At 40.2% G+C, this 13,294-nt stretch overlaps 1 long non-coding RNA gene across 1 annotated transcript; it reads left to right on the forward strand.

Moving 5' to 3' along the window:
* Nucleotides 1–7,865: 7,865 nt before the first annotated feature.
* LOC122140247 lies at nucleotides 7,866–10,510 on the forward strand. The gene is made up of 5 exons (XR_006156930.1): nucleotides 7,866–8,316; nucleotides 8,739–8,786; nucleotides 8,987–9,016; nucleotides 9,161–9,208; nucleotides 10,293–10,510. It is a non-coding gene; the product is annotated as an uncharacterized LOC122140247 (long non-coding RNA).
* Nucleotides 10,511–13,294: the final 2,784 nt, after the last annotated feature.

Below are 13,294 nucleotides of genomic sequence, written 5' to 3' on the forward strand. Positions count from 1 at the left end.
TTACACTATATATTATACACAAAAAGAAATTATATGCAGCTGTTGCATTGTGTACTTTTTTTCTCACGTTGCAGAAGGAACGAAAAAAACAAATCGGGCGACGGCTGAAAACATTCTTGGCACACCCGTATTCTACTTTAGTGTATTTTTATAGATAATAAAATATTAATTTGTTTACATGCCATCTTTATGGACCTAATTATGAGTTTGATTGTGAGTGTGTCATGTTGGGGGTGGCGACTATCGTGCTCTGCTCTAGAGCAAGTCATTTGAGCGTTGCGTCCAGCCCTGGTCACTCAATGAAGACAAGTAAAATGCAAACAAAAAAGATTAACCTGTACCTATCGAAGAAGCATGGCGCTAGGTGGCATCATCATAATCATCAGGCTGTTTGGTGATGGTTTTACAGCGGCAGCACGGACATCGAAAGGACCTGCTCAGTGGTAGAACGAAAGTTGGAATCAAAATTCCTCATGCGCTATCGTCTATAAATAAATCCTGCTCAAGAATGCTCAGGACCTCAGATGGGCCCCAGAGGTTTCACCTTCCAAACAGGACATTGAAGACTGTGAATGATCTTGAGTGGCCCGCCAGAGCATAACCATCAATATCACTGGGAGAGACCTGGAAATGGCAGACCACCTGATGGTACCCCTTCACAGTCTGTACAGCTTGAGAGGATCTGCAGAAGAAGCATGGGCAGCACAACCTCCAAATAACACCACACCCAGGACACTTGACATTTAAATTGCTGCCAAATGCACGACATCACCCTAAACGATTTACAAACTAACCATCATTTGTATCATTATTATAAATTATTAGAAAAATTATATCTTATTTCAAACAAGCTCCATGAAAAGGCATAGGGGGTGCCTCCCCACGCGCGAGTCCAACTTAAGACCGACACAATTGTCACTCAGTGTCGGCAGTGGGATTGCTTGAGATCACATCTGCTCTCCACTCACACAGTCTGCTATGAGACAGCTACCTGGAAGACTCTGATTATATAACCTCGTTTAATGAGTTAGATATCTGACAGGGCTCCAAGTTCAAACCGAATAACTGCAGCAGGTCCCTCTGCCAGATGCTGTGCCTCTGAGCCAGTGGGCGAGCTTGACCTCAGCCAGCCACACACACACACACATCACACACACACGAGACACACACACACACCGCACCACTTGCTACACACAGACACACTCACTTTACTCACAACTCACACACACACACACACTCATACTCACACACACACACACTATCTCTCTCTCTCTCTCTCTTTCTGAGCGGATGCTGTGAGTGAGTGGCGGAGTCATCGTGTGTGAGTGAGACTCTGCTGCGGTTATGAGTGAGTGCCTGCCTTTTTTTTTCCTATTTTCTTTCACTGTCTCTGCTTAAAAAGTTTTTTTTTTGTTTACTTTTGTTTTTGAAAGAAAGCTTAGGAAAGTTTAAGTCGAAGGAGTTTTGGTGTTGTGGAATGCTGTTAACATCAGCGGTTTGGCTGGTCGCAATGGCTAAGCTCCATGCCAAACAAGCAGTTCTGACAGCTTTTCCTCGAAGGCATGGGTAATAACTTGCGCTATGAATGAACTGCTCTGTGGAAGACTGTAGGCCTGGCTGTTGGTGAAGTTGTTTGGTTTTGACAGTTATTATGTCAGCTTCAACGGATGAGACAGTGTTGTTGTCATTTTCCTTGATACAATTTAGAAGGTCAACAGTGTAGTTCAGAGCGGAGTAGTACTTAAGGACACTTTTTGAACTCCAGGTAATAGCCGCTGGTTTCAGCCTCGCCAAAAAAGAAAACACTGTCGATGTGCCACCTTTCATTAAGTGAGCTCTTGGTTAATGAATTGTTCAAGACATGGAAAAATTGTGGTCCCAAATGAAAAGACGTCCACTGGGGTGTAAGGAGTCGCACCTTGCTTAAACATGTTGTATGTTGTTCAGACCTGGCCAATTACATATGAATCTTAAAGAAAAGCGTATATGGATGCACTGAACGTGTCTTTTTAAATTCAAGATTTGATGGCTTTGATATATTCGCCATTTGCATCGTCTGATAGCTATGAAATGTTTTTCCTGTGGGCAAGAGGGGCATCGTTCGACGTGCATGTCCTGAGAGTAGCGAATGAATTATTAGACCTGAGCCGGGCCCGAGTAGGGACACATGTGTGTGATTAGTAATAGAGAATACGCGACTTGTGATGATGATGATGGTAATGTCGTGGGGTGGAAAAACACAAAACACGACGTGAAGGACAGAAGCCAATACAATGCTTATATATTGATTCGTCAGGGTGGAATACAGAGGAAATGGAAGTAACGAAAATAATACAGTGTTTTCCTGATTTTCTGGGTGAAAAACTCATAGATTGTGGAGAAAGCCATTGCTGTCCCTGGTTTAGTGCGATATGATGAAGGAGATGGTGGACCGACATTGTTGTTTGTGACCATGTGGAGAACAACATTTGAAAAATCTGTTCCAGGTTGAAGAGTTTTTTTGCTGACCGTAGAAATGTTTATTCACTCAGTGACAGTGCTAATGAGGAGTGAAAGGAGGGGAACAGTTTACACCAGGTGGGAGATCTATAGATGTAAGAAACTTGTTCTCCAAAACTGAAGTAAGGAACGACAAACTGAAGATGGCGTTTGAAACCACATAGTCCTTTTGAAACACATATCGATTTTATTTAACAGAGAATTTAGAGTCGACAGAATCACTTTGAAACCTCATACTGCTTCAAGTCGGGTTGTACAAATGAATTAATTGAACTCACAAGTTTGTGTGGGTAAATTTGTATGGGGGAGCTAAATTAATGTAATACATAACTGGGTACATAACAAGAACACTTTATTTGCCTTGGCCAGGTTGGACGTTCTATTGGTTTTGGCAGCATTTTACTGTTTGTTGAAAGTTGTTTTATGACACCAACTGGTTTCTCATGATCATTGTTTAGTAACATGTAATGTATGCTAGGCAATGTGGAGTCAAAGAAGTGCATATTTGGCATTTTACACCTACCTGTTAAGTGATGTAATTTTAGAGATGTTTTTATGTCCTTCTGGAATATTTTTAAATACTAGGAAAGTGTTCTTTTAAAAATTTGTGTGAGTGGTGGGAAAGATCGCTGTGAATAGATTTTGTGTACAGTAGACTTTTCAGGTTGGTCTTGGGTTTTTTTTGAGTGTTCTTGAGTGGTTTTTTTTGTGTTTGTTCCGAGATTTTTTGAGGTGGTTTGTTTAGGTTTTGGGTGGTTTTGGTAAGGGTTGTCCTTGTTTTTTTGCGTGGTTTCTCGTGTTCTTGAAGTGGGTTTGAGTGGATTTTGAGGGTTTCTAACTGTAGGTTATATAGACAAAGGGTTAGGGGAAGGAAACCGGCCAAGTGTCAAACCTTACGGTCTGACCCTGTTTGTGCTCGCCGACCATCCTTCCACTGACCACATAAAGACCCATCCCCAGCCAGGCCAAGTTCACAAGCACGCATCCCCTCTCAAGCCTTAACATCCTGGATCATGGGCACAAGCTCCCCGACCCCCTCCGAAAACCCAACCACTGAGCCGACACAAGGGCCCCAAACATTTCTCAACCACGTGAATCATGTTCCAATGAGCAGGTGGGAATTTTCTTGACTCCAAAGTTTGTTCCTGAGGGCAGAAACGTTTTTGTGATTTTTTCAATCTGACAACCAATCACAATAGGGGAGAGATTTGCAGAAGGCTGGGCCACCATTTTCCAATCATCACCGTCCAAAAATCCCTTCCGCGGTGAGCAGGCAAGAGGAAACTGGTGGATTTTCATGTCAAATTAAGTTTTGTTTAACACAAAAAAACGTAATATTCTTCGAAAATGGAGCATTGTATGTGCACCTATGTGTGACCCCCCCTGCTTTCATCATAGTATCTCATAGTATATAGTATAATTGTGGCAGACTTGGTAGCTTAAGGATAGGCTAGCCACTGTTTTCAGAAGCAAGCTAGTGTGGTAGCTTGCATTACAATGTTGCAGTGGCTGTCATAGATATGGTGTCTGTTGCCAGCGGTTTTCTTATCACAAAAATGTCGAAGAACACAAGATACTTTCAGAAAAACGTCACCTTTAGGTGTGTAACGATACGCGTATTCGTATTGACCTGTTCAGGGGGGTAACGAGGCTTTCCGGTTCGGTTTTCGTAGGCTGCGCATTTTCAAACCGAACGGTTTCATTGGAACCTTTTTTTCATGCGGACCACAAATTTCGTTATTTTTCAGATGAGCACGCGCATGTGTAAGAGATTGCCGGGCGCGACCACAACATTGCCCAACATCAAATGGCAAAACGTAATGCAAGTGGAACGAAACTGCTCGTTAATTGATGTGTTTGAAGGACCGTTTGATCAGTTTGGACCAGTGCATAGCGCGAGCCTGATCTGTGATCATGCGACACTGTCCACTTACAACAGCGCTACGAGATCCAGTCATAGAAGCATTTGAATTCGCCGCACAATTACTAACATACGGCTGCAAAGATCTAACGTTAGTGAAGAAACATTCTCATGTTTCTCGTTATAACGGATCAATAATGCTTTCAAGTAACATGTGCGCCGGTTTTAAGTGTTGACAGTGTGAATACAAATTGCTGCCGTCAAAATGTTAATCTGGACTAAAAATAAACCTTTAACTACTACAATATTACAATGTCAGTTTTTCCAATGAGCTTTTTTTGTTTTTATATGCTCGATGTTAAATTTAAATTTTGTAATTTATAAATTTAGTTAAATGTATAAATGGGGTTTTTCTTCATGACTGTTTAGTCCTCACCTGTGTCCCAATGCAGAGACCATTATTTTCCACAATTTTGTCTCAGGGCAGGTGAATCCCTCCTGGTCTCGGGCAGAAGTCAGTCCTATTTATAAATTTGGCTGTTCGTCAGACATTTTTATTCTAATCGGTTCCCAGGGCAGACAGATATTTCTAGATTTTTGCCTTTTCTTCATGACTGTTAGTAGCATCTGGTCCCAGGCAGAGACCTATTGTTTCCCACCCTATATGTGTTTTTTGTCTCCCTTCCGTCAATTCTCACGGTTGCCAGAGGTCTACGGTCGAATCGCCATCGTGGCTGTAAGGCACGGAAGCGGTACGATTTGAGCTCGCTTCGCGAGCTCAGGGCAACATAGTTGGACAAGGGAGTCAGCTGGTCTTCTCTGGGTCCTCTAGGGCAGAATGGTCTCAGGTGCAGGACGTTGAATCCCTCCTGGTCTCAGTATCATATATAGTGGTCTGAGGGCAGGACGGTCGAATACGTCGTTTCTCGCTTCTCCTGGTCTCAGCAGAAGTGGTCTGTAGGGAGGAAGCTAGGTGAATTCTCCCTGGTGCTCAGTCTGCACTGATCCCAGGCTACCCTGCCCTGGCTGATTGAATGTTAGTTGGGCAAGTGTCCCTTTTCTCTTGCATTCTATAAGTTTGCTCTTCGACTCAGGGATGTAAGTATCATAGTTTTAGGTATTCATAAGTATCCAATTTAATGCTTCAGCAGAAATACATGTTTTTAATTTTTGTCTTTTGTCTTTGCCTGTAAAAGGGAAACTTAACCAAGCCAAATGAACAGTAAGTTATTCAAAATTATTTTTTTCCTAATCTATGTTACTCAATTGGACAACATCATCTGCATACATAATGATATAATTTGCATACATCCGACCACAGGTAGAGCCCATTCCGGTCGTATTTCTTAGCTGGTGTCTTAGTAGAACGATGATAACACACATGGGCAACACAAGGTCTGAGCACTTGCACTAAGACTTGTTTTTATGCTACCTAATAGGCCCCATGATGAGGCTATAGCCCTACGTCAAAAATTTTGTAAGAAGTGAAATAATGAGAAGTGCTGGTGCAGTGCGGCTGTAACAAATCAAAAACATCATTGGCCATTGGCATTCAACACAATCTTTCAGTTGCTTCCTTATAGAGCATAATTGTGGCCTAACGTCATGGGCCCCACTTCTTGCCCTCAACATAGTACTATTGTCTTCTAAATACTTTGCCTCGATGCCTTAGCTTTTCGTTCGCTTCTGTCAGCTAGTGTGACCTCACTAACCTTCCACCGATAAGCAGCTTGAATACAGAGCGCTGTTAGACTGTGTATTTTGATGGTTATGCAACTCAAAACAACGTGTGGGCTAACCACCACTACATTCAGGATTAGTGCCGGCAAAAAAAGTCGCTAGTCGATAAATGTGAATTTTAGGCGTCTTCCGATCACACCAAAGATTATAAAAAATCGTGGGGAAAAACTAATTCGCATAATTGCCAAGCACTACTTTTAAAGTAGTTTTGTATGCTACGATGTAATAGTTGATTGGATTACATTTTGTGCCATAGTTAGCCTAAGTAAGGTGACTTATGTTGGGAATTTTATTTCTCTCACCCATGTCAGACTTAGAAATGATCAAGTCCCAAGGACTCTCTATAGTCTAAAGTTTAGTCCTTGGGGGACATGTTGCCTTTCAAAATCTTCTGATTTTAGTTGGACGGCGTCCCTCTTAGGGCCGAGGGGGGCACTCAGATGAGGTAATTTGCGATTCTTTAAAAAAATTATCTCTTCCCTTCCGGTCTTAGGACTCTATCGTGATCTTATTGGCAGTTATATATTCATATACCTATAAGAGAATTATATCATTTTCACGGTAAGCCTGAACTCGCAGGGTGGATAAAAAAAAAAGGAACTTATGCTCGTTATTTGCGCATATTAAGTCTTATTTCACATAATACTCGTTTATGCTCGACTAATACTCGTTATTCGACTTATTAGTCGTTGATTTTCGAACTTAGTTATGTTCCTTATTTCGCTTATTATGTCGTTATTTGTTCGACATAATACCGTCGTTATTTTCGACTTATTAAGTCGCTATTTCACTTTATCTCTTTGTAGGTTGCTGTTAGGTTATGCAGAGACTATTGACCGGCTAAATAGCATCACACTAGTCATTATTGTTGCTGTTGTGTCATTCTCATTTGTGTTTTTTTGAGCTGTTAGTGCTTCAACATTTTCAAAATGAATGTCAATCATTTTCAACACAGAGTGGTTTAAATTCTCCTTCAAATCTTTCTCATATGTTTTCCCATCTTTTGTATAGCTTGTGCAACTTGACAGAGGGGACTATTACCTACAACACAATTCTAAACATCTTGGGGTGAGCACCACAGCATTGGCTTCCAAATAGGAAATTGAGGTACAAAGGTTTGTGATTGCTCTAAAAATGGATACGGAAATCAGCAGATATCTCCTTCACAATTATTTTTCCTCTCTAATCTTCACACAGCTTATTTGCTGCTATGCAGAGGCTGCCAATAGAAGGGCCCTGGAAGATGATGAAGAGGGACCATGACTTACAAAACGACTCTTTGTCATGTGGGGTGTTCTCACTAATGGTACAGTTTGGTCGTTTTCTGCATAATGTTTCTGTTTTCTTTTGAAAATATAAATATTTTTAGTTTTCACTTTAGAGCAATTTTGAATGAAAGTTTCAGATCAAATATTAATGGATTTTTGACATGGACACAGTACTACCTTCAGCACACGATACAGGAGTCATGATCATATAATTATTAAATGAGCACCATAATCTTCTCTTGTAATATAGTCCAATTTTTTTTTACCACAATTTGTTGTTCACATTTATTATAAGTTACATTATTTCATTAAAATAGACTTTCTGTTGCTCTTTTAGTTTGCAGAAATTATCCTCCAGGGACAACAAGGGCACCTCCAATGCCTCCCTATCGCTCAAGAGCAGGAGAGACTTGGGACTTTGTTGTTCAACTCCCTTGCTAAGTAGTAGACATATGTACGGTATGGGTGCTCCTTATTAAGCTCTGCTGGCTACCTGTAGCTGCCTGCATTAAGTTTAACTTACTGATGATTTGGAGTGGTAGCTTTAACTTGTAAATTCGGAGGATGTCATACTTCGGTGTACATTGTTACTACATCATTTAAAGCATAAAATACGACATTAAGTTTATGTTCAAAATCAGATGCTATTTATTTACAATCTTTCTTAGAAGGATGAGGTGAATACACTGTCTTGGTTCTACGCACATTGAATTAAGCATGCAGAATGAATCATTATTTTCATGATTATTATTTGGTTTTTGAAACATTATAATAATATTAAAATGACATTAAGAAACATGTTCATTTCTTTTAGATACGAAGACTCTAAGAAGAAAAAAGGCAAGGGTTAATGATCAAAATATACATACTGTTTCTCAACACATTGTATACTTAACTCAATGTTTTTTTCTCTTTTCTAGGGAAAAATTGCCAAGTCTAAAAATACAGGTAAGAACAGCCACAGACTGGGACTAATTTTAGGTGTATTGAGATTCTAGGCAAGTCTGTTTGGTAAGTAGGGCTGATGTATGTAGACAAGCTACAACCAAACCTAGTATAATTGTTAATGTTAAGTAAATTTGTACCAATGTTGTTCCAAGACAGGTTCTGCTCTTGATTAGCTTAGGTACACACACACACACACACACACACACACACACACACACACACACACACACACACACACAGTCTTAAATACAGTAGATGGTGATCAGCATTCGAGTCACTCACTAACAACATACATGTAGGGATCTTTTCAGTAAGCAATTGTGTCTTTGATGTATTAACTTTGCTGTTAGGAAAGTACAGAGATCTTTCTTTTGAAAAAGATTGTTCCCTGAATGCTGTTCTCTGATTGGTCTTAAATATAGTAGATGGTGGCCTTGCACAGGAATCTGAGTCCACAGAGGGTGAACAAGGTAGGAAGATACTGTATTTATGGTCAGCATTTGAGTCACTCACTCACAACATACATGTAGGGATCTTTTCAGTAAGCAATTGTGTCTTTGATGTATTAACTGATCCACATAGCACTGCTTTTTAGGTAAGAAATATACAAACACACAGCCCACCTGAAGATCTTTCATGTAGGCATTTGTTTTCTTTTATGTTTGGACAGATCAACCTGTTGGAGAGCACCCATGTGCAGGTAAAAAAAATATAGAGAACACACACACACATACGCACCTTTCCTCTGCCACCAACAGCACATTGCTGTTAGGAAAGTACAGAGATCTTTCTTTTGAAACAGTTTGTTCCCTGAATGCTGTTCTCTGATTGGTCTTATATATAGTAGATGGTGGCCTTGCACAGGAATCTGAGTCCACAGAGGGTGAACAAGGTAGGAAGATACTGTATTTATGGTCAGCATTCGAGTCACTCACTAACAACATACATGTAGGGATCTTTTCAGTAAGCAGTTGTGTCTTTGATGTATTAACTTTGCTGTTAGGAAAGTACAGAGATCTTTCTTTTGAGACAGTTTGTTCCCTGAATGCTGTTCTCTGATTGGTCTTAAAGGAGAACTCCGGTCAATTTTAACATTGAGCTAATTTTTTTGTAAATTTGGAGTGCTGTCAATACAGAGAACAACAACAAAAATCGATGTTGCCTACACCGTGTTATCCTCTTTTTAAAATTTGCACCCTGTTGACTTCAATGGGGCAAGTTTTAAACCTGCTTTTACCCTCTTAACATCCTTGATGTGTCATTACAAGTGCACAGCCAATGTGAGTGATTCCTTCAGAGTGAACACGGGTTGAATCTGACTGCAGTAGATGTCAAAGATATGAATAAAAGTGAAGTTAATTCATCCAGCACTCATACCTGTATTTACATCCTGTTTTCGGTCGAAGGCCATACTAGTCGATTGTCGAGTTCACGCGCATAGGTTTAGTTACCTATGATCACGCGCGTGAACTCAACAATCGGTTACTATGGCCTTCGACCGAAAACAGGATGTAAATACAGGTATTTGCGCTGGCTTAAATAACATCCTTTTTATCCATATCTTTCACATCTACTGCAGTCAGATTCACTCGTGTTCACTCTGAAGGAATCACTCACATTGGCTGTGCACTTGTAATGACACATCAAGGATGTTAAGAGGGTAAAAGCAGGTTTAAGACTTGCCCCACTGAAGTCAACAGGGTGCAAATTTTAAAAAGAGGATAACACGGTGTAGGCAACACCGGTTTTTGTAGTTGTTCTCTGTATTGACAGCACTCCAAATTTATCAAAAAATGAGCTCAATGTTAAAATTCACAGGATTTCTCCTTTAAATATACTAGATGGTGGCCTTGCACAGGAATCTGAGTCCACAGAGGGTGAACAAGGTAGGAAGATACTGTATTTATGGTCAGCATAGTTTTGGCCATGAAATGAGTTGACAATAAAATAAAAACAATATTTTTTCACTTCTACAGTTTTATTCGAAGTGGAGAGTGTTCTCCGGTTACCTGACGGGACCAAGGCCGAAAGGTAACTTTGTATGTCATTACCATCAATATTTCATACATTTACATAATTCTTCCTAAGCAATTAATAGTTCCAAACAATAACTGTGCACAGGTCTACACATTGCACGATTACCGTATTTTCCGGACTATAAGGCGCACTTAAAAGCCTTTAATTTTTTTCAAAAAACGACAGTGCGCCTTATAATCCGGAGCGCCTTATATATGGATAAAACAACCGCTGACTTAAACCTTGTTTATACTTTCGCCTGGCACCGGAGCGCGAGCCTCCGCTGACTGCGCGCGCAACTCCCCATACAGACGAGGCATTTATACTTGACACAACTGTTTTGTTTTAGACTGAACACCAGACCATACAACTGATTTAGACGCGCAAACTGGGTGCCGGTGTGATGAGATGTACTACTAATATCCGTCTGCTCGGGCAGATTCGGCTCAAAGTCATGCATCTTCGGAGGTGCGCGCGCTGTTACAATGACGTCATTTTTGCCGCGCGCGCCTCCACATCCGGAGATGCATGACTTTGAGCCGAATCTGCCCGAGCAGACGGATATTAGTTTTTTTATTACCCTCGGTGTTGCACGCTATTATATTTAAATTTAAATTTGCTCTGCAGTTATGTCTGGCCCTGAGAAATTACCTTCTTGGGAGGTACCAATGAACGTAGACAATCGAAAAATGTTTCTGTGTACAAGGGAGGAACGCGTTTGGCTCGGTATGTTTTCAAAGTCCGGAACTGTGATTGCGCGGGGTCACACTCACTGTATGAAATGAAGTAGGTGGGGCTGGTAACTAGGCTATCAGAAGTACACAGAAGGAATTTTTAAGCAGAAATCTGTTTCTCTACAGACAATTACTAATTTCCCAAATTTAGGTAAACTCTTGCTGTTAGGACAGGTGCATATCATATTCCTAAGCCTTTACAAAAGCTCATAACAGCCTCTTACATGGCTCATCATGCTAACATGGCACAAAATTCTACTTGCAGCACCTTTTCTGTGGAATAAATCTTTAAAAGTCCCCAGCTTCCACCTAGATATACTGGGCCAAAAGTCAGTAATACTGAGTCACGCCTTAAGAAGCTGTTAGGAATAAGTTATTTAAAACCCTTTTTAAGGTGTCATGTATGTGTTCTCCTGTACCTAAAGTGTTACCTACTAACATTTCTACAAGGTAGAAGATTGTTTTAACTCTATATGCCTGCTTAAAAATCTCCACTGATATTGCAGATATAAAGTGACTAGGGAGGAACTGGTTGGGGTATGGAGCCGCAGGGCTATTAGCCCAATGCTCTGGTGGCCTACTTGAGAAAACAAGAGGACTTGAGAGAGCTCATGGCCAAGTTGCGACTCACAGGTGGAGCCAGGACCCGCGAATCGAGGCCAGCAAGTGTCAGCAGGATTTGTGTGAAGGTAACTGAGGTCTAGAGGTTAAGAATATGACATGCAAGAGTTTAAGGGCAGTGAACCACCCATCACTTCACACAGCTGGTATAAGAATCTTTTCTTAATAGTCTGGCTAGGTGGAAATCTTTGTTACCATTAAGATTTTGGTAATTTTGCACTATTTTGGCAGGGTGTGAAGGCATTGAAATTGGTTCTTGTTACGCACAATACAAACACATTGCCAGAAATAACTATTCTGCATGACATTGGGCAGTGATTTTAAATTTCTTTTACCTTGAGTACCACCTCAGAAAATATTAGGCTTTTCCAATACCACCATCTTACACTTTACAGCAGTATGGCATGCAATCGGAGTGAAATTGCAATCTCACTGTGATGTCAAATCATAGGAATGAATAAGACAAATAGCAAAAATATTTTTTAATTTTCAAATCTTGTTTTACAAGTTTTATTATTTATTGTGATTATTGCATCATTGACCTATTCACTTAGAAGTTGCCACCAACACGGATGCACATAGATTATTAACTCTGATCTATATGTTTTTGGTTGCAGAAAACAGTGAGATAGGAGGTTGGGTAAACATTTTTTGTTTATAGAAGCTATCTCGTTATCATGTCTTATGTCTCTGTAAGATGTTAGCCCACTTAAATGAAGATGAAGATTCTGGGATAAGTAGGCTCAGAAAGAATCCACCTTGCCTTTGTATTACTGAGAGGTCTTGAATTAACAGGACTTACCTCTTCCCCAAGTAACATTAGGCTGTAATTATGAAATTTTCATAGATCTTCTCAACTAGGCGGACTCATCAAATGGCATCATCAAGGCACTTTCACATGTTGATCAGAACTTTTTTGGAATGACTGAATCTCGTTTCTGTCCTTAACAGTCTATACTCCATTCTTAGTTTGACAAAAATATAATTTTTTTGTACTCTCTTGCACTGTGTATTTGTAGAAGAATGTCTGGCCCTTGCAGAGGATGTAAATTACATGGGTTTTAAATACCTACCAATTCAAAAAATTGGCCAGGCTTGCCTGGAGGAGGACCAACATCTTGAAGCCATCGTCAAGGCCCAACACTGCAGGTTCATTGATCTGTTGTTACCAATGCCAGTATGCAAGATTAAAAAGGCTTAGATCTACATATGCATTATTGTATTATATCACCTCTACCACTGTTCTTTATGTCAATAACATCTGTTTTTAACACTTTTGCAGGCAGACACTAACAAGGATAAAGACCACGATGGAGGCCAACTGGTCCTATTACAACCTCGCTACGCATGGCCTTGGGCCAGAAATGTTGAAGGGTGTGTTTTCTTTAATTGATGCGTGCCTGGTCGAGGCAGAGAACCTCCACTGTTAGGTTAGGTATACTTTATTGTCCCAATGGGAAATTTGTTTTAGGCTCACGAGTACAACCACTGCATTGACAAAAAATATAAAACAATAGAGAAGAAAAATACACAATTAGAAGAAGAAAAAAAAAAAAAAAAAACCTTACACAAATATTAAACTTAGAATAATAATTTCTACCTGATAT

The sequence above is a fragment of the Cyprinus carpio genome, chromosome B17 (genome assembly GCF_018340385.1).
Source record: "Cyprinus carpio isolate SPL01 chromosome B17, ASM1834038v1, whole genome shotgun sequence".
Taxonomy (NCBI): Eukaryota; Metazoa; Chordata; class Actinopteri; order Cypriniformes; family Cyprinidae; genus Cyprinus; species Cyprinus carpio.